This window comes from Hylaeus anthracinus, unplaced genomic scaffold, assembly GCF_026225885.1.
Source record: "Hylaeus anthracinus isolate JK02 unplaced genomic scaffold, UHH_iyHylAnth1.0_haploid 11997, whole genome shotgun sequence".
Classification (NCBI taxonomy): domain Eukaryota; kingdom Metazoa; phylum Arthropoda; class Insecta; order Hymenoptera; family Colletidae; genus Hylaeus; species Hylaeus anthracinus.
The window spans coordinates 3072371-3093166 of NW_026534344.1; the positions used below are offsets into that span (position 1 = coordinate 3072371).

The following is a 20796-nucleotide window of genomic DNA, read 5'->3' on the forward strand; positions in this document are numbered from 1 at the left end:
GTAAGAGAATTACAGGAAATTAATAGTTCGGTCACAAAAAAATTTATAAATTCAAGTATTTTTGGATGGTCGTATTTAAATACAAAATGATTTTTATTATTGTTCAACTAAATTATTTGAATCTTTTATGTCGAACGAACAAAATCATTCCTGAGTCGCAAAATTAATAGAAACAAGTCTACAAGAGAGAACGCCAGGTTATAAAGAAGAATCAATTCTTGAAGGAGATACGGATCGTACTGGTCGGACGTATCGGTCAGGCCTCGCGAGGCGTCTGACCAAAGTAGACTCGATACATTCTACTTACTCGCTCCACCGCGTCTTTTAGACTGATCCTTATTTCTGCACGAGTCCGTAATTGAATTGGTGATACTAGTTACTTTATTCTCGCTGAGTTATATAATTTTAACCATTCGCAAAGCAAATAAAACAAAATAAATTTTGATTGCCCGTAAAGCAAATAGACTACAATAAATGAAATCTCTCCAGTATTTCTACACAATTTCCACCTAGACAACCGGTTGTTCTAGCAAACATTTCAGATGGAGTTTACCTCGCCTCGTGGGAAACATTTTGTGTTCTACACTGCGGGTTGGTTTCTCTCTTTCATACGCAGCGAAAGAACTCGCTCAGATATTAAAATCATTTCATATTCCATTAACTCCTTCTATCTCCTTTCATATGAAGCTCAAGCTCTTCCTTTACGTCATCCGGCCTAAAAATTAAATGAACGTCGATGGTTTCCAGAAATTCGGCAACATTCAATCTGGTCTCCGTAAATAAATAAAATTAACCGCTGGCGCCGTTTCTGTTGCAGTGTCGTCGCCGTCGCGTTAGGACGGAACTCGTTATCCCCGTAATTATGAAATTACGTTTGTTTCTTCGCGAGGAAGCAGCTTCAAAGTTTGCATTTTAAAATTTACAACCTCGTAAAATTCTATCGGATTATTGTGTGCGCGTCGGAACGCTTTGGATTCCGACGTTCCCTTTCTACCGAGACGCCAAGTTTGCCTATTATTGCCAGAGACTCGTTAACGACGTGAAGCGGTGGGATTTAGCAATTCCGGCGCGAAAACAATATGAATTTCAAGCGATTCTACTTTAGCTCCCGAAAGCCGAACTTTTGGCTGGCAACGGAGTCGAAGAAATTTAATGTTTCCGTACACTCGTGGAAGCAAACGAACAATTTTAATGTGGATCTTATCGTGGATCTCCCAGGGGAAGACAGAAACGATAGAAATGTGTTACAGGGCTCGTCTTAATTATATAAAGCATGAATGGAGTTTCCCATCGAAGAGTAGAATGGTATAATGCAATATAAATATTAGGCAGTGTAATAATTGAGAATGCTTTTCTTCATTTCCCCTGTGCACCAAAATGGCGGGAAGGGATGAAACGCAATCTATGCACGGCCGTGCCAAAATATACAATATACGTATATTTTACACGCGCACGACGCGCAGTAGAACGAAAACCCCGTTGGCTCGAAACGAAGCAATTTGCATTCGCGCCGGCAAAATTAATATCGCTGGCAGCTCGAATTAAATAAACCCGTTAATCCGACGCGGCGCCAACAACAAACGAGCCTTGTATTGTTTTGTCGGCAAATTTCCTGGCTTCCCATTTCGACAGATTACAAAGCACACGGCACAAACCCAAAAACGAGGCGATTTTTATCCCGACACGTGCGGACGAAACGTGACGCGGTGGTGAAAGATACCTAAAAAGCTAACCGAATAGCTATCGTTCCGAAAATATCAGTTTTTCTATTTCTTTGGAGCTTTCAGAGATTTTCAATGATCGCATCGTTGCAATAATTGATCGCTACCCGCTTCGGTTGTCACTCGAATTTCATTCAATCGGTTTCATTTAAATAAAACTCGGCGTTAAAGTCGTAACGAGATTTCGCCTAGCAGTTTACGAAACTAGATTTCGTAGTTCCTTCGGTCTGACCGTCGCCAACACCACCGGAAGTTACACCGCCGGGGATTCTCCGTTTCGCGCGTCGCGAGACGTGACCGAAATACTCGATATACCGTGGAGGAGAGAATGCAAGCGCGATTTTCTTATTTGCCTTCGTCTCTCGTGAAATTTCAATCGAGAGTCTTCCTGCCTCTGTTCACGGAACTCTACCACCCGCCAGCCAGCGATGATAATATTTCCTCGAAATCCGTGACGATGGAGGAATATCGCAAATATAATCGTCACCCCCCTCTTCGAAAAATCTGGTTGAATCAACGCGTAGCAGAGATATTTTCATCTTTCAATTTAAAGAATGTTATCTTCGAGCACGGCAGTAACATACGACGGAGCTACTGTTTTTAAAGAAGATCCTGGTTGCTCGGAATGGCATAATCAGTGCTGTAGAATTATATAATATCACTGTAACTCCATTCTCTATATTCCCATCGAATTTAGAATGTTCCGAGGTTCGTTCGTCGAAGCAGGAAAATACCCAGGCCTTGTAAAAAAGAAGCTGCAGCGGAAAGTTAATGGACGGCCAATTCTTTTTGTTCGACTTGTTGCGAGACGCGTAATCCAGAAACGGATTTCGAGCGACGAGAGACCGACGCAGCCGTGTATCACCCGGCGTCGTTTGCTCGAGAAGCATTGTAACAGCGCAGAGAAAAATAAGAAACAATGGGAGTTATTAGAGAGGCAGCCTTGCACCTGCCTTGCAGAGGTATTTCTAGAACACCGACGAGAATCCCAAGCCGTTCCCCGCTGGAACTGGATATCTGCGAATTCAGTTTGCGGCCCTAGGTGGTCGCGAAAAACGACAACGAGGCGAAAAGTTTGTTCCTCGAAAGCGAAACGCCATTTTGTTTTGTTAGGCAAACGTACCAGCAGTTGACCATGTGCCAGTAGTTGATACTTACAGAAAAAAGAGAGAAAGAGGATGCCAATGGTCGTGTTCGTGGTAGAGAGGTTTCATTGGACCGCTATGGCATCTATGTCACCGCTTCGAAATAAGTATCGTACGTAGAGTACGAGGAATTTTTGTAGAAAAACAAGCAGGTATCACTTGATATTTCCGCTGTAAATATTTTTTATGAACCACTTTGGTAGCTTTGTTCCAGATGAAGATAGTGGTCTCTAAGTAATATTATCGACGAGCAGGGGCGCGCCTTGTTTGCCGTATCGCGAGTCACGGTGCAAATATTTAAAAAGTCGATCGTTATTGCAACGCGCAGGAGTGGCGTCGAAGAAACGCGATAGGAATTGCAAATATGGCGGGCCAGCGTGGTGCACTGGCCTCTCGGAAGGCCAACTTTGTTTACTACGCGATCTTGTAAGAGGAATCTTGCTCCTGGCTCTCAGGTACGTCGTTACCGACAAAGGCGCCTCGCGCTCGTTTGTATTTACCTCTCATCCGAATAACGAATGGAAGATAAACAACCTGTCCGATAAGAATTACAATCTGGATTGAATGGGACGACATTGTTTATAGGTTTGGGATTAAATTCAGATCCAAGCAGCCAGTATGACGCGAGAAAAGAATGTGCAGAGTTTGCAAAGACAAGAATGCGTACGTCGAAGCGTTTATCAACGCTCCTGTTCGCAATATTCGTCCCTGGCATATCCTTTTCATCTCGATTTGAACGCACCGAAGCAAAGTAACGATGGCGAACCTTCGCCTGACCTTTCGCTGCGCTTCCTTTGCAGTTTTATGTTTCCATTTGTACGTCGTCGGTTGTCCTTTAACCTCGACGGCACCGAGAGTACGGGAAACAAAGACAAACGAGCAGATTTCAAATGGTGAACGACGCAAATCCGATTTTCCAACGACTGGTCGCCGTCGACGAAGTTAACGATCGTTTCGCTTATTCGGTGGACGCGACGTTTAATAAACTTTTGTTCCCCTCTGGTCGAACGACATTCGACAGCTTTCCTATACGCACAAAGAGCCCAAAGACCGTGGAAAACACGGCGCTCGATCGCTGTGTAATAGTCGAACGAATTTCCTCCCGGAGACGTATTGCTCTTCCACCGCGTAATGGAGTACGAAGCGCACAAAGCTGTTCGACGGACTTGAATTTCGACGAATAAATCGTCCTATCTTTTCTGGAAGCGTCTCTTTGTCGCGTGTATCGACAAGTTGACGCACGAATCCGATTCGAAGGGCTGCGGGAAAATTTATACCGCGTTCGACCATGGGACTCCCGTTGGCCCGTTTGCGTACGCGACAGGTATTCATCGTTTCCTTCATTTTGACAATCGCAATTGAAGAAAAGAACCGTGGTTAAATTCTCTTACTCTGTACGTACACTGTATTTCAGACGTGTACATATAACGATACACGAATAAAAAAGAACTCGCAAAGTTCGCCTCAATTTGCTAGTCTTAGGCGTACGTACCTCTTTTGATCAATTTCACTGCAAACTGAAACGTTTCGAGAGAGTTTACAGAACATACACACTCGACAGAAATGAGCGTACGCGATCGCACTGGATTTTTATAGTTTCTCTGCAAGCACGAGTCGGCGGAAACCAGCCAAATTTCGGTCGATAAATTGCCCGGGGCTGACTAAAGGTTACAATTTGTACTTATACCAGGCGTCTACACGCGTAACCTAATCGAGTACACGCTTCAAAACCTCCATAGTAGGAGTTACTCGAGTGAAATTCATCCGCCGTCGATTGGTAAACAGAGAACGTTGAGGAAACAGACTTAATTATGGATATTAAATTATACCCAGGATGGTATGTCGTTATTGCGTTTTTAAATTCACATCTTTCAGCGTCTACGTCAGACAATTATCTTATCCCACAACTAACAAGAAAACATGACACGTTCGAAGTATTTACATAACTTGATTTCTTACATGTAGTTTTCACGATACATAAAATCGAACTAAGGAAGAGCGAGGGACCAAGTGCGTGGCGAACACGAAGATTCGAATCTCACCGCTACTGAAACGCATGTAAATCACGCTAAACATTGAAAACATAAATCAACGACAAGTATATTCGTCGACTGTTCGAATCAGTCAAGTGAATATTCTCATACAGAAAACTTGAACAAATAGACGGAGCCCTGCCTGGAGCCTCGCAACAAGAATCGCAGCCGCCTCTTTGGTCCCTCGACGACTTCCCCACCATCCTCGTCTTTCTTGTTTCGTTCTTTCTCGTTTCTTCGCGAGTTTTTCTCGAGAGTACTGTCAAGCTCGCGATGGACGACGGCTTAATGACTGTCGCATAATCGAGGCTCTTCAGGAACGGTAACACGGTTCGTCGGGGCCCTGACCACTTCGGCACGTATCGCAACTTTTTCGACGCGACGATGTCTCGTGTCCGTCGCCTTCTCGTCCTATTTCACTTCTATTCTGCTTTCCACGACCAACCACCCACTTCTCAACCGGTCCACTCCTTGCAAAGGGCTCGAGAGGGTCGTTAGGGAAGCCGGCACAAGAACGTAAAAATCTTCCCGCGTCACTGGGCTTTTTCCTCTTTCATCGGGGAACAAAACCACTCAAACCAAGCGACTTTCCAAGCGACCGACCTGTCCTCTCTTTTGACTCATCTTTTTTCAGCAAATTGCTCGCGAACTGCGATCTCGATACGCCTAGGATGACCCTGCCGTTTGCTACACGCGGAAACCCATTAACTCCATCGTGTCCAGGGTGTCGTTCTCGATACGAATCAGTTTTCATTGCATTGTTATTGCAATACGTGTTTTCCATTCGAACATTGTCCTCGAAGTTCGGTACGCCGCTTGTAATCGTAGCATGATTCTCCGGCGCGATGTTAAAACATTGGGGACCTTTTCAAGAACTGTTCTCGTGGAACATTTTAAATAATAAAAGTATCATCATAAAATTGCAGATCTCACATCGTACCTAGAATATACACCCTCGTCCATACGGAATCATTAATATTCCTTTATCGACTCGTGAAATACACTCTGCATACGTTTTCTACGTTGTACGACGTACGAGTTTCTCCAAAGACCAACCCTCCGTTGCTTAGAACACTCGCAGATTCCTCACTTTCAAAATACTCGCTTAATTACGTCGTCGACGTCGCGATATTTGCTGGAAAACTCAGTCGCCGATCTCGGGGGTCTCGCTACCCGGAAAAATGTCGGGAATTTCCAAACGGATTTGCCTCCCGGAAGTGTTTCTGCGAGCGTTTGCACGCCACTTTGCATCCGGATCACGGAACACGAGAGAGAAAGAGATTTGTCGCGCGTTTTAAAACTAAAACGTTTCCATCCTCGACGGATTGTTTTCCTACCGGAACGGGAGAAAATTCCGCTCTCGTCTGTCGTTGATAAATAAAATGTCAAATCTGAGCGAACGATGCTGAAGGGAACCGGGAATTCCCGCAACAAAGTATGGTCGAACAGATAGTCTGTGCGTGCGATGCACTAATCGTTATCGAGAAGTTTTATTCGTACAATAAAGCAAGACAATATTGATGGAAAAGGGAAATATTATTTTTAGGGGACGAAAAATTGGCCCTATTGAAGGAATGTACGACTCGGGATCTACTTTCATGGCTCGAGATTCATTGGTAAACGCATTTTCGAAAAAGCTTCCTTCGAATCGTTGGAACGACTATGGAAATGTTTCGGAGACGAGCTAACGGACGAGGTTTTCGTTACTGTTATCGTTTACGGCGCGCTGTCTTTACGAGGCATCTCGTACGCGCGGAGCAAAGATTGGTGTGTTCATCTGGGTAAAAGGAGGTTCGATGGAACATTTTCCGCGGAGCATCTCATTTTTCAAGAACGAGCCGCGTTATCTCTTAAACTCGCTTCCAAACGCAGCTCGCTTCGATCTCTCGCGTGTTACTTTTTTCTGGTCTTCGCATTACTTTTACCATATAAATTGGCAATTTCAATACGGTTAATTAACTCTAGAAGAACCACGCATTCGAGAATGTGACCAACCCAAATGAAACGTCTACGTTTCGATAAAACATGCTCCCTTTAGTATCTTGAAGTTTTTCTAACATTTCTTTTCTATTATTTCTTTCCAAGAGATAAGGGATTTTGGCAAATGGTTGTGCAATAAAAGAAGTCTCGTTGGCTGCACGTGTAACAAGCTACAGGGGAATTCTGTTGGGTGTTGTATGTACGGCGGATAAGGTATTTTCTCTTCTCGCGGAGTTTCCCAGTTCGATCCAACGGCATCTTCGTCGCAACAGATACGTGTTCCGATAACTCGAGAGGCACGTATGGGCGTGCACGGTTAGAGGATACTACGCAGGCGAGGTATGTGAAAAGGAGTCGGATAAATAAGTCGATGAAACTAGGAAAGCTCGAGAGAGAAAAGTCGAGGTGCGAGGGTCGTGGCGTACTGGTTTATGCGAAGAAACAGCTACTCGACCGGAAATATGATAGCACTCTCCTCCCTCTGCTTCGTTCTTCTGTGAGCTCGACGCTTCTTTTTGTTGCTTTACCAACGCTGAGTTCAATAACTATCGACTTTGCATTTAGTACGCCGATACAGTTTCTTTCTTGGCCGCGAGCACTGGCTGCCGCAACACGATTACTATTATTACTGGAAAGTTGGGTTCCCCCGACAATTTGTTCTTTTCGTACTTAGTTTCTAAGATTGTACAGAGGGAGATCGAAGGAACTTCGTCTTCTTCTATCTCCTTCCAGGTCGCGAGTAATAGCGAGCTAATGGCTGCGAACTTATTATAATATAAGTAATAGCGATTTATTATAATATAAGTTCGCAGCCATTAGCTCGCTATTACTCGCGACCTGGAAGGAGATAGAAGAAGACGAAGATCAAGATTATAAGATCAAGGAGTCAGGAGTCTACAAAATTCGACACGAAAGGATGAAACATAACATCGAAACAACAACGATGGCAATGTAGGAAATATTACGTTAAAAATGACATGTGTGAATTGACTGTGTACGGTGGGCACGCATGCGAGACGAGTAGGGTATAATCATTGTGTTAGGTACCAGTTGTCTGCGTGTTACCGATGCTACCGTGCCATTAACAATTACGTCGATTGCACAACCGTCCGCCGTTTATGTAATATATACTGTTATCAATTACTCGTTGCACGTAATCAGGGAGTGTTGCCGTCTTCTTTTGTAACAGACGACGGTATTCAACAGACAAATGAATGTGACCAACTAAAATTTCAGATGCAACGAACGTAATAAACAATGCTTAACGTGGAGACTGACGAACATCGGTCTTTATTAAATAAAGTTTTTACCAGATACGAGGAATTAAATTAAACATGGCGTCCAGGCAACTACAAGTTGAAAACGCGGCGGCACACAAATTGCTCGCGAAATTACACATTTCGTTGCGTGAAATCCTGAATTTACTCTTTTCGTCGGTCCGTGACTCTTCGGTCTCGTTCTCTCGTCGCGAATTAAATATTAAACGTAACGAACCGCGACGTTTTAACGAGCCACTGTAAACGAGAACTGTATTTTTTTTTTTTTTTTTTACAATTTTTTCGCACGCGTCAATTGCGCCGAAACCTCCAATATTCGAAACGTCGAAGAGACACGACTATTCGTTTATGAATATTTTCTGTTGCAGACTGATCAAGCTTGGATAATTTAATAAAAATACTTTCACGTTAAAAGTGAGAGAAAGTACATACGAACTCGGGTTCGAAACGTCACATATTTTCGCGAACCCATTAGTCAAACCAACACGTGCAAAAATGTAAACAAACATGTTTTTGGTCGTTCCTCGTAATTTGATTGATTGCGTGATCGAATTTCACAGGAAAGTACATGTCAATTACCAAAACCACGCGCAGATGTTCGTGGTAAATAATGAAACAAGCATTTACTGGATACGAGCCGCTTAATTAGGACGACAAGCGTTTACGCGGCGCGGACCGGTTAATTAGACCCCTACGACATCTCTCGATACACATATGTACAGCTAATTAGACCACAAAAATACCATTTACATTGTTTGCTGGCTATTTGATACATCGTGGACGTGTCACATAAAGCAAAGAAAAAATTGCGAACGTCCGTTTTCGTTTCCTTGGTGGCTCGTGTATTAATTTATCGGTTTAATACCACTAACGTAGGATTTTCTTTATTTGTTCTCCGAACATCGAGAAAGCTTGTAGCCCGAAGTTTTCGAAAGCTCGATAAAACGAAAGCAGACCGCGACGGGCAAAGTTTTCATTTCCCTTCCTGCAAGCGCGTTCCTTTCCTCGTTCCATCTCGAAGTCGACTTCACCGATATGAACGACAACAGCCAGAAGAGATTTCTGCGTCAGAAAATTGGCCATCGAGGCCAGTGCTCGCTGATGCTCGACGATTCATTTATCGAGGAGTCGTGCGCTTGAATTTTCGCGACCCCCGAACGGACAAAACGAATCGAATTATTACTTAATAAATTGTTTCATTCATCTGGTTTCTCGCGCGATAATTCTTGTACTGGTCGTGCAAAAGAAATCGTCGTCGTCTATTATTCCAATCGAATTTTGCCCGACTATGGTTCGTACAATGCAAAAGAACAGAGGGGAAAGTTTCTTGTCCTCGAGCCAATGAAAGGAGAACGTTCGCGTACTTCCTCTGCTACGGGACGAACTTTCCATTCGTGCGACATTATCATATGTAAAATATGCGATTGTGGACTTTCGTAAAAAGCAGGACCGAAAAAACCTTTCGACTTTCTCGTAGAACTTTCTATGAAACGCTCGAGCAGAAAATTCTAAAGAAATATCGAAACGGGGTGCTTTTAAAAACATTAATGCTACAAGACCAATGGGAATCGGGGATTATTTATTATTTAATTATTCGCTCATTTTACCATTGGTACGCGAAGCAGCGGTTGCTCCAGCACAATCCGTGGTCATACATAATAATTAAAGCGACACCAGATTCACACGTGTTTATGAAATTCAATTATCACCGCGCTAACGTTACACTTTAATTAAATATTCCCCGCCGACCGGTATTTACCGTGACCACTCGCTAGATGCATGTTTTATTTCAGGCGGACGAGCATATTCCACGGGAAGCTTCCTCGAAATAGGTATCGAATTTCAAAATGTTCTACGTGTTTATATGCAAAATTATTCGTTCTCGATAATGATACAATTGTATGCGTTTATGGAAAAATGAGAACATGCGTGCAGCGACATTGGTATCTTGTTATACGTAGGTTTTTCTTTTAACGAGGAGGTAATTTAATTCTTTCATTTCTCAACAACAGATGATTTACTTCCCTTCGAAAATTATTGAAACGCAGAAAAAAGAATACATCTACAACACGATATCCTATCTGTATGAAATCAAATTGCATCGCACGGCGATAAAATAAGCGACACAGTTTTCGGTCGATTAACGAAATAACTACACTCTGGTGTCGAAATACGCGTCGGTCGAATACGCAAGGCTTGGCTTTTACCTCTTTCCACGCTCGTATTTCACGCATCGACCTCGCCAGGGCGGCTTTCTGGCCCGTCTAGCTAACAGCGTGCAATATTTCATCCCTGGAGAAGTTCCTTAAGTGCAGCGCGGTTTCGAATGCAGTCAGTGGCTCCCGCGCGATGAAAGAAAAGAGCTCGGGTGGAAGGAGTGCCGCGCGGAAAAGCCTCGTTTCTCCTCGATGGCACGATTTTTGGTCTCTATACCGAAGTGCTCGCCAGCTTTAAGCTCCCACGCGCCGCGATACCTCGAGTGCACCCGATCTGCGTTTCTACAGGGTGCACAGACACGTACTTCGACGAGAACGCGTGTCAAATTTGCATGAAATCCTTGTCGCGACGCGAACAATTCTCTTATTACTATGCATCAAAAATGGCTAGGAAGAGCGATTGTTCGTAAAACTTGAGTTAATAAAATTCACTACGAGACTTGCGAAAGAGAGATGTATATTGATTGATTCTCATCAAAGAAAGTGGGACTGCTACAGGTTACAAATCTCTCGGGAGCAAAACGTGAAAGCAAAAATAAAAGGAAAGAAGAGATGGACAGGGCTAAAAATAGAAGTCGCGAGCCAATTTTCCTTCGCGGAACAATCTCTCCACCTCAGACAGGTTTGGATAATTTGAAGGGTCGCCGCTCGTGATTTCATGAAACAATCTCGACCTTCGACGGGCAGGAATCGATTCCTCAGCATTTCCATAGCGCGACTCCCTGCAAGCGAATCCTTTCAGACTTGGCAAGGATGTGCTTTTATCAAGAATTCCTTGAAAGCCGACCGTTTTTAGCGTCGCTGGTTGCAAAAGAATATAAAGGGATATCTTGTTCCGTCTGCTCAGGCCACAAAAGACGCTGGAAATTGGTGAAAAGCTGTCAGCGGAGCAGCGTGCTAACCAGCCAGTTCTTGACTTTGAATGTCGACGATTAAGATCGAAGAAAGGACGCTCATTTACCGTTCGGGGTATAAAAGCGTCGAATTGTCTGGACGAAACCGAAAGATCCTCGAGCCAATGGGGGATGAATAAGAAGTCGCGCATGGATATATTACTTCAACATTTTTATGTCAACCGATAAGGATCATTGGCTCACTCGGAACACTTACGGAAAATATCTGGGCGTATTTCGCGAAGAGACGAAACCAGTTATCAAGCAATATTTCCTCGTTTCCGGCACTTTACGGTCCATAAAAATGCTGAACAGATCAAGCGTGTCTCGTTGCGAGGCGAACGTGCCACGTATCGCTTTAAATATTTTATACTCTCGCCTTACCAATTGTTCCCTAGCGCGGTCTTCCCGTGGGTGCACCAGTCACGTAAACGCGATATTAAATTCACGACTCGAATTACGGACGATCGTAGCCACCTGAGTTGCAAGATACCATCAGATATACGAGCAGAGCAGTCTCACTTGGTGGACAGTTGGTTACTTAGTGCTGGTTTTGATTAACCGAGGTCTGACATAGCCATTGTCCTAATGAAAACGTTGCTTAACCGAAGGGCTGAATAGACTCCTTCTCGAATTTTTCACAGCTTGTTGGGTACAGAAAAATTCGTCAAGTCCCAGTCTGAAATTAATGTGTCGATCGAAGGACCGAGCTAGACGGAAGGCAATAAGATGTAAATCGTCGAGATAGGAAGACAAAAGTCGAAAGTTTACCGGGAGTCGAATAGGAAGCTGTTCGGATCCACTACGAAACGTTTGTTCGAGTCGAAGACGTCGGAATTCGCGTTCCCTCGCGTCGATGTACGTATTTCGTCTTCCTCGATGGTCTATCTACTCTTATACAGGGTGTCCCAAAAGTCGGGGAGGAGCCGGAAATGGGGGGTAGCTGAGACGATTCTGAACAACAATTTCCTTTGCAAAAATGTCGGATGGGGCTTCGTTAAGGAGATATTAAGCGAAAACCCCGACCAATCAGAGCGCGCGTAGACCGTTCGAGCGGCCGCGGTAGCGAAGGCTTCGCGCTAGGCGGCAGCGTCAATGTCCTTCGATGCACGTAGGAGTCATTTGTTCGCGTACAAGCGCGGCCGCCAGCGCGTAACCTTCGCTACCGCGGCCGCTCCAACGGTCTACGCGCGCTCTGATTGGTCGGGGTTTTCGCTTAATATCTCCTTAACGAAGCCTCATCCGACATTTTTGCAAAGGAAATTGTTGTTCAGAATCGTCTCAGCAACCCCCCATTTCCGGCTCCTTCCCGACTTTTGGGACACCCTGTATACGTCGAAGCGTATTTTCGCCCCCTCAAGCCTCGCCTACGCTCTCCATCAAAAATAGGGAAAATTCTCAGTCAGACAGGAAGGTCGAATACCGACTAAATCCAACAACTGAATGGATCACTTTATATTCAATGAATATTTCAATTACTGAGTGAATTATACAAAGGCATCTTAACCTACCAATAGTCGCTAAGATCGCTGCTCGACACGTCACATGACCCTATCCGTTTGTCGAATGTATTTCTAATTAACGAATAAAATATTCAAGCATCCCTGCGCTTCATTTCGCTTCGTTCCGAAACCTCATCATCGTTAACGCGACTACGACAAGTTTCTCTCGGTTATTCGCTAATTCCAAGGCACAAGCGAAGCAGCATATTGCACAGGGTCTCCGAAGTTTCCGTAATCCGTCAGAATTTAGATCGAATTTCAGCGGGTTCGTCGATATCCCGCAGCGTTAGATGCCACGACTGAAATTTATCGATCATCTTCGAACTGTCTTGCTCCGGAAGACGCCTTCGAAGTGGTTGAAGATGAAGAAAATGATCAAAACAGAAATAAGTTCTACTTCGAGAGTAAGAGCAGCCTGGCGATCATATCTCAAACATTTTAATCTACCATCAATTCTACCTGCGCGAAATGTAGGAGGAAAATTACAAGTAACGGTTCCCTCGACTTTCACAAAGACGATTAATCGATTTTATATGGCCTTAAGTTATTTCGACCTCGGCAGACAGTAAGAGGATTCGCTCGTATTTGCATAATCTGTCCAAAGAGGATCCGTATTGAAGACAGGGGAGGTCAAAGAGCCGTAAGCTTCTTTGTCGTGCTTCAATAAGGAACCACGAGTCTCGTAACGCCGAAATTGTAGCGAAATTTAGTGGTAATGATCGTTTAATTACTTTCTGTAATTAATGTTGCATATATACCGTACCACATCCTTATACTAAAACAAAGCTACACATTTTTATGAAATTTTATAGTCGTCGACGTATTGGTCTGTATTGTTCTAAATAGAACAGTAGAGTATCGTAGGAAGTTCGAAGTGGACTTGTGTTCCAAAGACGAATTAGTTTCTTTCGTTGGTTGGTTGCGCTCCTTCGTGACCGACACGAGAGTGCATAATTGCATGGCTGGAGTTGGTCCTTGGCGAAAACGAACGGAGCACTATTCCGAGATTAATGTGTGTTTCTGGCGAGCTTTGGGTATGCATTAATTCTCCCGTTTAATCACCCTGGCAATTACGCAACAACCGACGAACCGTACGTCTCGCGTGGCCCGCGAAATTCTGCGTAGTCATTGCAGTAGCTGAGCCTGTCTGCTAGCGAACGGCGCTACCCACGATTAATAGCTTTGTCGTTGAAAAACAAAAAACTTTGTTTATACTTTGACGTGAACGTGTAAACGGATAAAGAATTTTTAACGAAGAACGTTAAAAGCGCACAGAGAAACAAAGAGAACTGAAACGCCAGATCGTAGCGAGTCCAAACGAATTTCCGCATCACCAGAGACAATGTTCAAAAATTGGTATGTTTGATGCTCTTCTGAAAACTAAAAGCAAAATAAAAATAATCGATCCGTTCCATTTTGGATAGTCTCTAATGGAAAGTTACTCATTAGATTGTACGCGCTTGTCACTCGACCTCGACAGAAACAATATTTAAAAATGCAGAATCCAGTGTTTAAAAGCTTAATAAATATCCAACGCACGTTGGCTGTCATCGTTTGTAAGTAAACAAAATCCTGATCGCCATCTTGCGAACGTTCCTTTCCGGTGTTTGCGCATCTTGCGGCGGGTAAGAAAAACGAAATTATAGCGCGGCAGGTAACGAGACGCGAATAGAACTTGAAACTTTCTTAATAGGCGAACAAAGTAGACGGAAAGCAGATCCTGCGACGGTCACACGAGAGTTGAAGTTACTTCGCAGTATTTATTAACCTCGTTAGACGGTAAAAAAGAATTTATACGAGTCGTCCGGGTATCGTTGCGAAACACTTTCCCATGTAACGACCCCCGACCACCTATTCACCTGCTCTACTTATCCCCACTGTGCGCACGCCGCTCTGAATATTATTTTCACAGTATTTCACGAGCTTGCGGTGCACCTGAAAAACAGACCTGATAAAATGTAAATAACGAACGAGTGGAATAAAGCGTAGTAAGCAAATACTGCACCGCGCAACCGTGGACTCGATTAAGTGGATATTCTGGTTCGGAGCGTTAAAAACGATGAAAGTTGTATGAATATTTTTCGAGGATACAAATTTTGTAACTTCCAACGAGTTATTTATTTACGTTTGGATGTTTTGTTTCAGAATCAACCCGAGAGTGTACGTACGTTACGATACGATTTACTAAAAATTGATACGTAAAAAAATGTGAGTATCCATTTCAAGCGAACAGTTGCGATGGAATCGTTTGTTGCATTATTGAAATGACAATATTTTCCAGCGAAACTTCCTCGTACGAGCGAAACGAGCGATAAGAATAAACAAATGCGCTCGCGAGAATTTATAATGAGTGTGCCTTGCGTTATTTTCATTTTGTGTTTGAAATAACGTTCACCGTTTATGTATGGAAGGCCTTAACACTTTGCTGGCAAGAACACGTACGCGTCCGTGTCCGAATTAGCCAGTCGGGATTCAAGATGAAAAGGGATGCGGCGGGAGAGATTAAACGAGTTATATAATGACCCACAGAGCAATTTCCACGTGCACGGCTCGTGGGTGCGCACGCTGACGCAAACGTATTGCCTCGAGTGCAGACACGAGCAACCCGTCGCCTCTGACTGCATAAGCACAGTACGTAGCATCCAGACGCCTCTGAATTAGCGGTCTCGTACCTGTTCGTACAGTTGGGAGCTGGAAAGATGATTCCTGGGTTAACGTATTCGAGACCCGCGTAATATTGCAAGACTATCCCTCGTAAAGCTTATTCTCTAACATTCTCACTGTACTATATTTAAATTTCGGTTCGTGTTATATAAACAAAAGGACGCATTGCAAATGGGATTCACGGAACATATTCTTTTTGTATCGTTTGGTGAATATTCATTCTAAAGAGCTTCTATTCAGATAAATAAAAAAAGATTTCAACTTTTTTTTTACGTCGTTTCATCGATTTTTTGACCACTCGCGAAATGTTTGAACGTGTAAAACAATCGTCGTCTCGTTGAGGTATAATAATGGAAGCGTGACTCCGACGCTTTGAGTTTCAAGCTCGTTCCGCGTCTCTTCTGACGTCGGAGTCGAGACAGAAGAAACACCGAGCACGAAAAACCCGACTATCGTTTCCTCTCATCTCTGGCCATTATTCTTTCATAGCTTCCAATGCGAAATTAGTCGAGGAAAGAAGTACGGCTGAAACGAGGGATGGAAGCACAGCGCCTGTTTCCCTGGTCTTTTCTAAGGATTCTGTTTTCCTTCGTAGGACAAAGCTTCCTTTCGAGAAGTCTATTTGAACCAGTCTCGCCAGCCGTTTTGTTTTAGCAAACGAAGCGACAGGAGTCTCGTCCTTCCATCGATGTGAAATGAATAATAAAAATTGTCTGTATGCACCTTTTACCCGCGTCTTTTTATATTTTATTTTCGATACACGTTATGGTTTTTTTCCACGTCAGGGTGACATATAAATTCACCGTGTTTACGTTACCTGGCTGCGTCATCCCATTTGATTAATTAATTGCCGAAGTTATTGCTCACCTGCAACAAAAACGAAATTTCTTTTGTTTTTAAACGCATAATGGATGCATAACGCGTATAGTTGCATAGACTGCGCGATGAATTTATAGTGAAAGAGATAGCGCTAAAATTCTAAACGTTAAAAGCTAGTCCAGAAAAGGCAACCGTTCTCGACTAAATTCTTTTATTCACTGGCCCGTGCGAATTTTTTTATTCACTGGCCCGTGCGAATTTTTTTATTCACTGGCCTCGAGCAGGATTCCAAGGATTCGAAAATGTTCGGTCACGATCGATCGATCGACGAGCAATCCTAAAACTCCCTTGAATTTCTCTCGTCCCGATTGATACTCCGTCTCTTTATATGCTCTACACGCGGCCTCAACGCCCAACAAAAACCGGCGACTCTGAAAATTTCTCGCACGAACGGCAACAAAGAGCGACTGTTTATCAAGAGTTGCGGGTATTTCAACCCTGTCGCCAAAGCCAACACTCTCGACGATTGAACAAAGTATGGAAGCGAAACGGACCGCGTAATTGCCGATACGCAACGCTTTCGGCGTATAAAAAAAAAAAAAAAAGGAAAGAAGAATAACCAAACAAATAATATATAATTAAATTTATTACATAATATATTCCTTCTTTTTCTGCCGTGCATTATTAATCCGTGTCCTGTGTCTAAAGATATCGAATTTATAAACCTTCCTGGACGTTGTTATCGCGTTCGGAAAACGATGAAAAATATACCCGCAAAATGGCTCGTAAACTGTGAAAATTTTCTAAAATATTTTCATGAGAGCGAACCAACACGCGAACAATTTTTTGGGTGAAATTTCGCCCCTGGGATCTGTTTATCATCGAACCAAATAATGTCTACATTCCCAGCATCTCTCGCAAATTACATTTCCGGAAAGTGTGAAATTCGTCTGAATTTTCGCGTTGCCACACATCTCTCGCGAGTGTTGTTCGCTTTGGAAACGATCCACGTTTATCGAAAAATATGTTTCGCCCGTCGATGCAAAGCCAGTTTCGAAAATAGACGCGGCTTCGGAGAAGTTTCCTGCAGGTTGTGTGCCAGAGCGCATCGTATCGTTGCTCCAGTCTCAACTAAAGTTACTTCCATCGAGCGTAAGCGGATCAGGGTCGAATGGGAAGAAAGAACGCAGTACGAAGTACGCGTACTTCGGCGCCTCAAGATCGAACACTGTACACGGAGGATCCTCCCCGAGGGGATTTTACACTTCGGAGGTGATCTACAAGCTTCCCCACTTTCCTGGCTTATCCTCTTTCTCTGCCTTTGGGGACCAGTCGATTATTTTCTCTCGCGAAAACGAGGAATCCACGGTGGAAACCAGAGGAGAATCCTCGACAATAGAGCAACTTTATTTTATTTATCTACTTACGAAATTGGCTCTTCGTATACAGAAAAGTAGAGCATATAATAACACCAATTGCGAGCACGGTTGGTCACCTAGCGACGTATTTTCTTTATCGCCTACGTTGGACTTTGGAACGTATCAAGATACTACCAGGAATGATCGAAGCTGAGATTTTTTTTTTAAATCTGAGCGATGACGTTTCATAAAGTGATCTGATCGACCTACACCTCTTGCAGAGAGAAAGAAAATTGATTACCGTAAGTTAGATCAATAGACTCTAATGGGGTATGATTGAGTGTACAAGAATACATATATGGCGAATAACGAGAGTACTCGAATGGTGGGACGGACAATGCATCGTTATGTAGAAATTGTAGTTCAACATTTTCATATTTTAGTTTGAAACAGTATTTCTGTTACAGAAATGGACCGAAACCTGATATACGAAATATCCGTGGTAGCGAACAATGATCATAAAAACAATGTACAGTTTTATTCAGCTTACAGCCAGAGACGTTTTATTTTCAGAGATTCACTGACCCGATTAATGTTCTTATTACAGTCAGGTGGTTGGTACCATTGATTGCGAGCTCGGTGAATTTAACTGCAGAAACTGCCAGAAAGCCCCGAATTAAACTGTAAACCGTTTCAACAGAAGTTCCCAGCCACGAAATCGTTCTGTTCCACACACGAGGTAGCGTACGGAGCCCTAGGAGAAAATTCAAATTGAAATTTCCTAGGTAGGAACTCCCGTCGCGTGGACGATTCAAAAGCATGTCTTTCCAGGAGGCAAAGCGGTACGATTGGCTCTGCTTAGACTATCGCTGATAAAACATCGATGGACTCAAGAAATCTAATTCATGGTCGAACTGTGTCTACGTGGTTTCTCGAAGAAAGGAGGTAACGGAACGTAGAAATGAAAATGCATCGAAATGCCAACGAAAGGAAAGAAAAAAAGCAGCGGCAGGTCCTCCGAGGTGGAAACTAGTACCGAATTTACATTAACGAAATAGACAGACCTATCGATTCCCGATCGTCGCACGAAGCGGAAAAAAGGGGGTGGAAGAAAGGGGGGGAGAAGGGAAGAACGACGGCACAACGGCAATCCAGTTAATTGAAATCGAGGTACTCCTGAATTCGTTCCTCTCTCCTGAAATATCACGAAAGCTATTGAAACATCGACGTCGATTAGTCTGCTACGATGCTCACGCTAATTGAAATTATTAATTACAGAGATTGATACTGCTTCTTTTCTTGTCGTTAACCCTCTTCCTCTGTTTCGCTATCAAATTGCATAATCCTGCGCCATGTCACCGGAAACCGATGAGATTCGTGAGATTGTGTCAGCGCGATGAACTGAAAAATATGGTAAACATTGGATACTTTTTTGCTAGACTTCTTCGAGTTAAAAAATTATTTTATTCCAGTGAATTCTGTTTAAGAGTGGCGCGTAAAGACGGAACGAGTTCGTCACGTGAAACCGTTTCGTTGTTTATACAGACCAATTTGACCAGAACGAACGATTATAGGGCTGTAACCATCGAACGAGCGATCGAATCTCATCCAGGGGTTGGCGAGTAATTGAAACAGCACGAACGACGTGCACGGAAGGAATTTTAATACCGCCGTCGTGGAAACACCATGAATCTCACGCCCATCGAGCTCCGTTCAGATTTTATACGGTCTTAACGCCGGTGTAAGGGTTGCCATGCGCTCCACGAATATCTCTCCCGAGAAATCAATCGATTAGCGTAATTGAATTCAACGAGAAAGCGCGAAGACGTCCGATCGCTTACCCTCCACCCTTCCCTTCGATCGCTGCACCCCAGGAGAATATTCGAAGCTGTTAAAAGGGATAACCCTTACTTACCAAACTTTATTTCTGTTATATATACATTTTTAACGTAGAACTGTTGACGTTCGGTTTCTCAAAAATGTATTCTTTACGTTTTAAAGAGGAAAAATATATATTCGTTTATTCTTCTGAAAATTCATGCGAACGATGGCAAAAGCCCGAGAGAACCGCTACTGAAGTTAATGGACGACTAAAATATTAAAATCTGGGAAAAGCTCTGCGCGAAGTTCCGTTTCGGTGTATACTAAATAACCCATTAAAAGCACACGCGACGAAGAGCTTCGATGATCGCTATTCTAAACCTCCGAACGAAACAGCGACTCCTATCATTAATTAGTTCCTAGGTGAAAAGATAAACACCGTCAGAACTCACCCGCGGGTATTTGCTTCGAGAACAGTTCGGTAACACGTTGTTGGAAAACGGATCGCTCGGCCTTTATAATATCCTTTTCTCTGATAACAAACTTTCCCGGCTCTGGACGTTAAATAATTACGCGGTTGAGCCCCGGCTGTGACGATCGAACGGCTGAAACGACCGAGGCGTTAAAGTGTTAATTTACCCGCTTTTAGCGTGCACGGTTTTCGCATCCACGCGATCCGGACGTCGTTCGCCAAAGGAAAAGGGTTACCACGCCTGTCACAGCCCTTAAAGTACGAAAACTGCATTTTCGCAAATGCACCCCCTCCCCTTCCTCACAATTTCGTACAAGATAAACCGAGTTATTCGCGACCCTTCAAACTAAAGGACGCACAGTTTCAAGCCACCGAGGTAAAACGAAATTCCGTTGAAAATCCCACCCTCTCCCCTTTTCACACGTACACAACCGAGTTTCTTCGACGCCGGGGGGGGGATGTTTTCGAGGAAAAACGACGAATCAGCGATCCTGTTCGTCGCGCTTCGTCGAATCAATTAAGAACGATATCCGTTTTACGCTTATGCGAAAGAGGGTGTTGCGTAAAATTACGTTTCACGCTCGACTCGCTTTATGAAATTTCAGATCAGGCGCGTATCTTGCCGCCAAGCCACCAGCAGTGCGCAGTTTCTTTATTAAAGTACCGCGAAGGCATCCTGTATTATCATTTCGTACTTTGACGCGATCCGCCTGTGCAGCTGCCAGGAAGAGACAATATCACGCTTCGGTTCACCCACGCATCGATTCGAGAGGTATTCAGGGAAATTTTGATATTCGAAGGAGTCGCTCTATATATAATACTTTCAGTTCCTCGAATTTATTATTTGAAATTGCTTTTGTTTTCGAAATCGTGTTCTCAAATACCAAACTCGAGT

The 20796-nt window shown here is 43.6% G+C and overlaps 1 protein-coding gene and 3 long non-coding RNA genes across 6 annotated transcripts in view; 2 read left to right on the plus strand and 2 right to left on the minus strand.

Moving 5' to 3' along the window:
* The window catches only part of LOC128889414 (E3 ubiquitin-protein ligase MYLIP), a 92364-nt gene that overhangs the window by 17504 nt on the left and 54064 nt on the right, over positions 1-20796 (minus strand). The window lies entirely within an intron of this gene.
* On the plus strand, positions 13741-15001 carry LOC128889451 (uncharacterized). Its single transcript, XR_008460448.1, has 4 exons — positions 13741-14123; positions 14217-14392; positions 14461-14835; positions 14913-15001. It is a non-coding gene; the product is annotated as an uncharacterized LOC128889451 (long non-coding RNA).
* LOC128889450 (uncharacterized) overlaps positions 16165-20796 on the minus strand; it is a 34894-nt gene continuing 30262 nt past the window's right edge. For both annotated transcript variants that reach the window (XR_008460446.1, XR_008460447.1), the window contains exon 3: positions 16165-16298. This is a non-coding gene — a long non-coding RNA (uncharacterized LOC128889450). The remainder of the gene's footprint in view (positions 16299-20796) is intronic.
* LOC128889448 (uncharacterized) lies at positions 16487-20201 on the plus strand. 2 transcript variants are annotated; one of them, XR_008460444.1, is made up of 5 exons: positions 16487-17910; positions 18076-18137; positions 18216-18347; positions 18440-19021; positions 19154-20201. It is a non-coding gene; the product is annotated as an uncharacterized LOC128889448 (long non-coding RNA). The 2 variants fall into 2 exon arrangements; XR_008460443.1 differs by having other exon boundaries at positions 18440-20201.